Genomic DNA, 10,425 nt, shown 5'->3' on the forward strand with positions numbered 1-10,425 from the left:
CACACACACACACACACACCCCTGCCTTTAATTTAAAAATTATTTTTATCAAAAATTTGAAAAATAAACCTTTTTCTACTTTAAAAGTAAAGTCAGTCTAGTCAAGAGTTTCTTTGATAATCTAAATGTCCAAAAATATCTGAAGACCATTATTTTAAAAATAAATGTAATGTTCAAGATTGTAAATCTATAACAGCAGTGGCCCCCCAATTCTAATGTATTTAATATTCTAATGTATTCTTTAGTGTGTGCAAGCTCTATGATCACTTTTCCCCTAATTTAGTGCTTTCATTTCACTGAATTAGAAAATGTAAATGAATTGTATGCCAGATCACCTAAAGATTGCTGTCTAGATTCATGGTCTCTGTTTGTGTTACTATTGTATAAATGCTGAAAGGTCACCTGAGTGAGGGATTTTGTTGTCCTTAGTCCAGTCTAATGTTAAAACAGTATTTGTCTGAGGGTAAATGGAACTTTTCTTTTGCAATGATGATTTGCAACAGAAAAGTCTTTTTGTTGACTAAGACTTTAATTTTTTAAAGTTATTTAAGAAATTGAGAGTTTAGATTTGCCCCCATAAAAGTGCTTATTGTTATAGTAATGAAGAAAACAATAGGCATGGACTTACTACAAAAATAAACTAGATGGTTTTGTTCTGTGGAGGCCAAATGATTTCATGGAGTGCTGTGCAAAAGCAGGTTTACCATGACTGGTTAGAGGGAGGTAGTGGGAGTTTTGGTCCTTTCCTTGGCACACAGAGGAACATATATGTTCAACTGGAAAGCAAAAATCAGCACCATACTCAACGGTGTCAGGCTGTGAGCAGAGGTCAGGTGTGCATCTTTCTTTCCTTTCTATGATGAGGTACCCTGTATAAAGTTCAATAGCAATAAATGAAGAGGCAAACATACAGAATTTTCTATTTTTAATTTAGAGATATTTATTTTTTACATTATTAGATCTTATAGCTCACTATTGAATTGTATTCATAATGGATCGGTGGTAAAGATAAATTCATTATCAAAATGTTCCCTTTATAAGATGACAGTACAATACTGAAGTTTTTAAAAAAAACTGATATACACAAATTCAATTTAATTTAGACTCACTCTTGGACAAACTGTCAAAGTTGTTGGAAATAAAAAAACACAAGCAAACCTTGAAAATAGCATCTTCCTCCCTCTCTCCCTCTCCCCCTCTCTTCTTTCTTCTCTTTCTTTCCTCCTCACCCCTTCCTCTTGAAAGTTGAAACCATCAAGATAACACCCTGTTGTTGATTCTAATTAATCAAGATGTTATTGAACAAACAGAGTCTAACACAAATGTAAATACATTTTATTTTTTCTTAAGTGTTTAAGAATCAAGAATGGTTTGAGCTTTAGGACATTTGGGCCACTTTTTTTTTTTTCTTTTCTACTGATGTACTCAGGTCTTACTCATGTGAAAATTCCACAAGTTGATGGACAATTACTCTTCAAAGATCTAGGTGTTCCTTGAAACAACTCTCACTAGAAAACCTAACTCTTTAAAGATATAAATTCAGTTCAGTTTAGTAAGAAATATTTGAGAGCACTTTATGCACAAGATACTATACTAAGCGCCCAGGCAGTAACAAGGTAAGTTTCCATTATTTCAGCCACTGAGGAACTTAGAATCTGGGGTATGACACTGACACAGAGAAAGTGGAAGGGAAAAATATTTTCCATTAACATTTTTAGAAATGCGTTTGTATATTATATGTTATGCTACTAGAGTGTTGTTGGTATTTTGTTTTGTTTTTTACTACTTTTTATAAAAGGCTTCTGGCACTTTTTTATTAGCGTTCTGAGCTTATGAAAGAGGAATTTCTATTTTACTAGTTTCAAGATGTGAGAGGAGAAGTATCATTAATGTGGTATTTTTTACAAGATGCAAATATTCTCAGGCTGGGACTGATGGATAATAGTGAAAGTAAAATATGTAAGAAGTGAAACTGTGATGAAAGAAGGCTGAATCCCATGTAGGCACATTAGCTGGTGTTAAATGACAAATGACAGCAATGCTGGGCTGGTTTGAGTGCTGGCAGCAGGGGGTAGGAATGAGAGCCATGGGTGGTGTGAGTCCTTTAAAGACCTTTATTTAAATCTCTACATTAAAAATAATAATAATAATAATACTAACCCAAAAGTACAGGTTTAAAAAGAAAGACAAAACTATGAACTAAACCTTAAATAGCATGACCCTTAATTATTTTGCTTTGATTTTTTAAATGCTCAATATTAATGGAAAGAGGAATGTTTAATTAACATTTAAGAGAACAGGACTCATGACATAGTAAAACAGCTATTCAGAGCTAGAAGGCAAAACAAAACAAAAACTACCTTCCTTCTATCTCTGCTTACTTAGGCAATTAGGTGTGAATAAGGGCAAGAACATTTGTAGGGTGGGTGGTGGAATGAAAGTGATGAGTGCAAAATGTCCTCTTTAGAACTGAGTTCAAGTATGACATCAGGAGTCCTGGTGTGCCTGTGTGGGGGGCAGGTCGGGAGAAGGAGTAAATCTGTGGTCAAGTAAATTGGAATAAATAAAGCTAAACGGACTTACTAGTATTTACTGTGGGACTTCTCTGAGCCTTTAAGATGCTGTGTCCCCGGTAACTGGCCAGCAGAGGACTTTGATGTACAGCATTCCCCAGATACATTCGTATATGGGAGGCTTTGGGAAGAGCTCACAGGGGAATCAGGGCCTCAGGACATAGTTTTAGGAATGTCTGTGTTAGTATTGAGCATGTGGAAAACACAATTATTGCTCCTTATTTTATGAGAAAAGAAATTAAGCCAAAGTGATTACCTCCATGGCCCAACATGGAATTAGGCACTGGATATGTGTTGTCTCATTTTATCCTGACCTCTGTGACATAAATATTACTTTCTTCCCCTGCGGTTCCCTACCTCCCTCCCCCAATTCTCAGGTTGTAGACTAGGAAACTGAGCTGAGGATCTGGGAAGTTAAATATATTGTCCTAGTAAAACAGAAAGATTTAGGCTGGGATTGAAATTATTTATAGGTTTTTTTAAAAGCTTAAATTTTGGAAAACTTGAATTGCAATGGGAATAAGTTAAATAAGGAATGGATTGCATAACATGATTGATACATTGCTGAATTCAACAGACACCTACTTGCAAAGCTCTGGTAGTACAGTGATGGAGATATGGCCCTTTCTTAGGACCTTAAGATTTGGGGGGAAAGGCAGGCCCATGAACAAGTAATTTCAAGAAGCTATGGGGGGGGGGGGGCGCGTAAATGGTGATGGAAGGAGACTTGACTTAGGATGGTGACCACACAATGCAATATACAGATGATGTATTATAGAATTTTACACCTGTAACCTATGTAATTTTATTAACCATCTAGAGGCCTGGTGTGCGAATTTGTGCACCAGTGGGGTTCCTCAGCCTTGCCTGCGGGATTGGGCTGAAACTGGCTCTCTGACATTCCCCGATGGGTTCTGAAATGAGAGAGGGCATAGGCCAGGCCGAGGGACCCCACGGGTGCACGATTGGGGCCGGGGTGGGACGCGGGAGGTTGGCCAGCCAGGGAGGGACCGCAGGAGGGCTCCAGGGTGTGTCCAGCCCATGTGCTCAGTCCTGATTGGCCGGACCCCAGCAGCAAGCTAACCTACCGGTTGGAGCGTTTGCCCCCTCCTGGTGGTCAGTGCACATCATAGTGAGCGGTTGAGCAGCCGTAGCATATCATTAGTATATTACGCTTTGATTGGTTGAACGGATGACCAGATATTATGCTTTTATTATATAGGATGTCACCCAATAAATTCAATAAAAAAGAAAAAACAAATTCAATGCTATATGGTAAGTGACTAAAAAAGACACACATACCTTTTTACCATTGTTCATCTCTCTTCTTTTTTTAAATCTTTACCCAAGAATACTTGCCTCCTACCTGGGGCCGAAGATCAAACCTGCAACCCAGGTACATGTCCTTGACTGGGAACCAAACCTGTGACCCTTCGGTGTGCAAACTGACGCTCTAAGCACTGAGCTGATGATCAGGGCTCATCTCTCTTCTTGAAATACAGTGAACCTGAGCCCTCATCCTCAACCTTTCACACATATCAGAGTTTTAAGACGGAATTCCAATACATGTTCCTTGTGAAACATTTTCTAGGCACCTTGCCTCCTTCCTTATTTGGAATAAATTGCTCCCTGCACTGTACTCCCATAGCACTTTGCTTTTCCTCCACCAAAACCCTTATGTCCCAAGTGTGATTTAAGGTTTATCTGTTTATCATCCTCCGGGATTGGAAGTTTCTTGAGGAATGATGTTGTCTTAGACATTTTTATAATCACTACTGCCCAAAACAGTGCTTTGCTTGAATATAGCTGACCCTCAATAAATGTTTGGTTGCTTGATTGTTTTGACATTAAATGAACATTTTTAAAGGTAAACTTAGCATTGTTAAAAAAAAATCACTAAAAATCTAAACTGTGAATCAAGAAAATTCTTAGAGGCAAAAAGAGGGTAGACTATTTTTCCTATTTTATTTTTATTTTTTTTTAAATATATTTTATTGATATTTTACAGAGAGGAAGGGAGAGGGATAGAGAGCTAGAAACATCGATGAGAGAGAAACATCAATCAGCTGCCTCTTGCACACCTCCCACTGGGGATGTGCCCGCAACCAAGGTACATGCCCTTGACCGGAATTGAACCTGGGACCCTTCAGTCTGCAGGCCAACGCTCTATCCACTGAGCCAAACCGGTTTCGGCTCCTATTTTATTTTTACTTTTTATCTCCCTCTGCTTTGATATTAAGTCAAAGAATATGAGGAAAAGTCAGAGGAAATAGGGCATGGATTTTCTAAGGCACTAGGAGACCAGAAGAGTCTTCTCATGAGCTATCTGACAGGGAATTTTAGCAATTACAGAGAGAAAAGGAAGAGTAGAAGAAAGTCCATTACAGAGATTTTAGCACCAGGCCTTTTTGAAATCTTGAGCTAAAACAGGTTCGGGGGTGTTTATGTTAAACCTGGAGGAAATATGATTCTTTTAATCAGTAATAATTAAATCAGAAAGAGTATAGGTATTTACTTTTGTCAAATCTTTCTTGTCCAGACTTTGTAGACTTTTCAAGAGATTTAAAGATATTAAATGATCTTTCTTATTTGTTTATGATTTGTCATCAAGTTGGTTAACTAAAACAACAGGAAATAATAACCATACTAAATATAATTCTTGAATGTTTAGGATGATGGGATGCCTCATTATTTGTTCATAAATTATCAAATCTACATAATGCAAGACAAGTTTAAAAATAAGTATATGTTGCCTCTTATGGTATAACCTTTCAAAAGCGAGGTATAAGCAACTAAATGTCTCAGGGTTAACTACAGGAATAAATATGTAACCAACTTTCTTTTAAAGAAACATTTAGATATTGGGAAGTTTTATCAAACCTGTAACCATTTTGGATTTACTTAAGCCCGATTTTATTTTATTTTTTTTTAATTTTTATTTTTTTAATTGTTTGAAGTATTACAAATAGTAGTACATATGTCTCCTTTATTTTTCCCCCCATTGACCTCCCCCCGGCCTCACCTTCCCCCCAGTACATGCCTTTACCTAAATCTAGATATTCCCTGAAAGAATTATTTAAAAGCGGGATCAACACTTTTTCCCCCTGTAAAGAACCAGATAGTAGATACAGGTTTTGTAGGCCCCACAATCTTTATAGCAACTATTTAACTCTTCCACCAGCTACAGATTATACATAAACAAATGGCCCTGGCTGCATCCAGTAAAACTTTATTTACGAAACTAGACAGTGGGCCTAATTTAAAGCATTGACACTGCTGTCCATCAAGATTATATGTGGGAAGTGACTAAATGTAGGAATGGACATGCATGGTTTTGTATGCCCAGAACAGAAGTCCCCTTCTTCTGATAAATGCTCACTCCACACTCACATTTGAGGTGGAACTTGAGCTTGCCTGGTATCCTTTGATCGAGGATCTTCTTTTCTTGAGTCAACTCTTCCTTTTACTGAGTCAATAAATTTGTCTTTGGCCTAATCTGGTGTGAGCCATAGTTCTGTTTCTTGCTCCTGGGTGAATCCTGCCAATACAAATAAACAAGCACCATCAAGTTGGAGATGAGGCTGGAAGGAGATGGGGATAGTGTATGACTCTTTGGCCTAACCGGTTAGGCCAGTGGTCGGCAAACTGCGGCTTGCGAGCCACATGCAACTCTTTGGCTCCTTGAGTGTGGGTCTTCCACAAAATACCACATGCAGGCGTGCACGTACAGTGCGATTGAAACTTTGTGGCCCATGCGCAGAAGTCGGTTTTCGGCTCTCAAAAGAAATTTCAATTGTTGTACTGTTGATATTTGGCTCTGTTGACTAATAAGTTTGCTGACCATTGGTTTAGGCCAAGCTGAAGGCCCCAGATGTTTTCCTCTGCTGAGGACTTCCTGAGGTTGCACAGCTGGTTGAAGCCAAGATCCTCCCAATGGATGTGACTGTAGATGAGCAATCATCTCCCCCTTATAGGATCCCCCAGAGAGCTCTCTAGGTAATGCCACTCTTGGGGAGCTATTTATTGTCTTGGCACACTTGCCCTGTGTACAGACCAGAGGTTGTAAACTTGATCACTTCTCCATGCTGTGCTGGAATGCACACCAGCTTGGCTGTGCTCCAAGTGTTGTAAACATCCTAATTCCTCTGGGAAGCTTTTGTAGAGAAGAATATTTTGTTTCTCACAGTAGTCATTGGTCCACTTTCACAATTCTGAGCAGCATGGTCTTTGGGAAAATTTCAGCAGAAATAAGCAAGTGACACCCCAGACGGGCCTGTCTCTTCTTGTCACTTGAATCATTGTCTGCTCTTGTCTGCTGGGAGAGTCCTTCCCATCCTTTCTTCTGTGGCAGATGTTATTTCTGTTTAACGTGAAGCTTTGAGCAACCTGAATCTCACCATGATTTAAGGAGAACACTGATTTATGGTGACTGGGTGGGCCCCCAAATTAGATATTTTTGGTCAACATTTCCCCTTTCCTAAATGCACACAGCTCAGCATGTTGTGTGTTTATTGAAACAACTCTGTGGTTTGTCAAAGTGCAGTTACATTGATGTTGTCTTACCCGGCACTCCCACTGAAAACAAGAACTGTGGGCTGATGGCACAGAAGCAAGTAACTCATGTGCATCCAACTTGGGGGTAACTAAAGACAAGTCAAAATAAAAGCTGGAAAGAGCTCTCATTATTTGTAAGTCCTACTGTATGATTATTTAAACTTGTGCCAGTTAATGAGATCTGTCAGTACTGATTGGGTTAGTGGTTAAGGCAAGGGATAACATACCTGCTTCATTGAACCTGAATGTGAATTGAGTCATATTATAATAAATGATTTTTAAATAGAGAATTTCACAGTACAAGTATTAAGATATGCTATTTTATATGATACATACAACAATCTTCTGAGGTATGTATTGACCCCATTCTGTGATAGGAAAACTGAGGTTTATTGAAGTCAGACAACAAGCCCTGACATCAGGGCAAGTGACAGAGTCAAGAGCAAAATCTGTGGAAGCACCAGAAACAGTGCTTATAATCTGAAAGTAAGTAATAGAAGGATTATCAATTTTCTGGCCTCTTTTAGAGGGGTTTATCCCAGGCCAGGGTTATTTTGTCCTGGCTCCATGAAGTTTGCGTCTTTGCTGTGCACATTAGCAAATATACAATACACAGTTTATCTGAGAGCCCTACATCAATGTTTTATCCTCTAGAGGAGTGGATTTCAATCAGTGGCAATTTCTTCTATCCCCCCATCTACCAACCCTGGGACGTTTGGAAATATCTGGAGACGTTTTTGGTTGTCACCACTGGGAAGGGACTGCTACTGGCACCTTGCGTAGAGAGGCCAGGGTTGTGGATTGCTGCTAAACATCCTACAATGTATAGGCCAGCCTTCTCTCAACAAAAATTCATCTCTCAAAATGTCTACATTGCCAAATTTAAGAAACCCTATTCTAGGATGCTCTGGAAATTAATTGGAAAACCTTAGGAAGCTTGAGAACTTGGCCAAGCAGAGCTATATATCTCAGATCCATAGAGAATTCTGTCCTATTTCTAGCAGCTCTCACATATCGCCCCTTTAGCACATGTCTCCAGGAGGACTGGTCTGTGATATCATTAAAGATCATAAAAAAGCTAAACTGATATCAAAGTAGAGCTCCAACATTTCAGAGAAGATAGCTTTGGCATACTTGTACCGTTTTTCTTGTTTCATATTTCTTGGCAGCCATGTCCTTTTTTTTTTCACTCTTACACTGAACATTTTTTTTAAAAAAGGCAATGTCTGAAACTATGCCTCTTCTTTTGAAATATAGCATATGCTTGTTTAAGCACTCCATGTGGCCAGAGTTCCAAACACAGGGCTTTTCACATTTGTTTTTCATCATTTTTGACAATTAGCCTCTCATTTCAATAAACATCTCACTCTTAAAGAGTAGTTCTTAAGTACAATTTATCTTTTCCTGGGTGGAGTAAAGATTTCCCATGCACAAGCATTTCACATTTTTCTTTGCAAGATGTTTTTCCAAGTGTTTAACTCTGTGGGCAAACCTATTAGCAGACAAAAAAGAATGTTTTGAGAGTTGAAAGTCTCCTCCAAGTTTCTGATGATATTTCTTTAGTTTCCACATTAAGGAAAGCCCCTGCCTCTAAAAACAGTCATGGCTTAACATGGGGGATATTGTTGCACTTCAATACAGGCAAATATTGCTCTTGTTGGCAATTACCCAGGTAATAGAACGATATTTTAACCTAACATATGTCTATGAATAGTTGAATTTAATAATCTTTCACTATGTCAACCATTAGAAATTGAAGGAAAATAACAAATTTAAAATAATGAACTTATAAATTTTATTAGAAACAAACATTGATATACTATTCCTTGCAGTGACCAATAAATTTAATCAAATTTCTGAGTCCTGGGAAAGTATGAAAATGGCTGATTATTTTAATTGAGTTTTAAAAATCATGTCTAGGATCAACTATAGATTATGAAATTATCATTTTAGTGGTACCCCTACAATGTTGTTTAAGAGAGGGCTTATAAAGCAGAAGAAAGGACATTGGTTTACCAAGAGACATTTAAAATACTTAAGACCCACATATAGAAAATGAAGTCTCCTACTTCTTCTTAAATTCATCAAAACCTTACAAAATGATGAAATTGAGTCGTTCTCCTTCCCAGTTCATCACCATCCCTATAGAAGAGATATCTTTTGTGTCTATATTCCCTTTCAAGAGAAAGTAACTCCAAATTTCAAAAAATTATATTAGCTTGATCTCATTCTGAATGGGCACACAGAACAATACTTTCCTAGGGCCTTGCCCTTGGAGTTGGCCCTGACAATATCAAATGATGGAAATTCCTTTAAACTCGTAAGCTTAGGAGATTGATTTACACTGAGTAGTAATCTTTTTTTGGCCCCATTGCCCTGACAGTTCAGAAACAGGGTTCCTACAGTCGTTATCTTTACTAAATCAGGGCTGTGTGTGTGTGTATCTATAAAATGTACAATTAATATGTGGTATATAGGAAAACTCAGACAAGAGGTATAATATGTGCCAAGGCTGGGCATGCTCATTTGTTCTCTAAGGAATTTCTCAATTGAAAACTGAATATTAACCAGTCTACCGCCTCTCCCTTCCCCTCGTCCACTTCCTGCTTCTCTTCCTCCTCCTCCTTTCCTTTTCACTTATCTGACATCAAAGTGAGGAGATTTAAGTATAGATCTAATCTTTTACCTCCATCACAGTGTGAATTTTACAAAGAGGAATTTTATAGTCTGGATTTCTTGGTTTGTGACTTCACTGGCTTGCATAGCAGGCTGCTTCTTTCTGGAGAAATTAAGTCTTCAGACTTCTCATTGGCAAAGTCTTTGAGTCCCTCTGCTGTGCTCCCCTTGGGGGATGGAAGTGTCTCAGGTTCGTCTACATTGACTTCTCTTACTGAGCAGTGTACTACTGTTCCAGGGGAAACTGCCAAATGGCAGCCAGACATGAGTGATTTGGACAATTAGCAGGCTTCTGTTCAATCCTGGGTCTTACTGACTGCAGAGCAAGCATGTCACTTGGATGATATGGGAATTCAGACATGTGAACTAACAGGCCAAGATCCAATGGCAACACCAAAAGGACTGCATATTTGTCTTGCATTTGCATGCAAAGCAAGCCCACAGTGGTCAGTGCTTTAGTCCCCTACCCCAATATCTATAAGTCTTCCAAACATACCAAATACATAAAAATGTAAATAAAAACAAACAGCAGGCTTGCTTTGCATGCAAATTTAAGACAAATATACAGTCCTTTTCTTCCAAAATGGATTTTTGCCTGTAATCCCTTTTCATGTAGAAATGA

The sequence above is a fragment of the Plecotus auritus genome, assembly GCF_963455305.1.
Source record: "Plecotus auritus genome assembly, chromosome: 4".
NCBI classification, from domain to species: Eukaryota; Metazoa; Chordata; class Mammalia; order Chiroptera; family Vespertilionidae; genus Plecotus; species Plecotus auritus.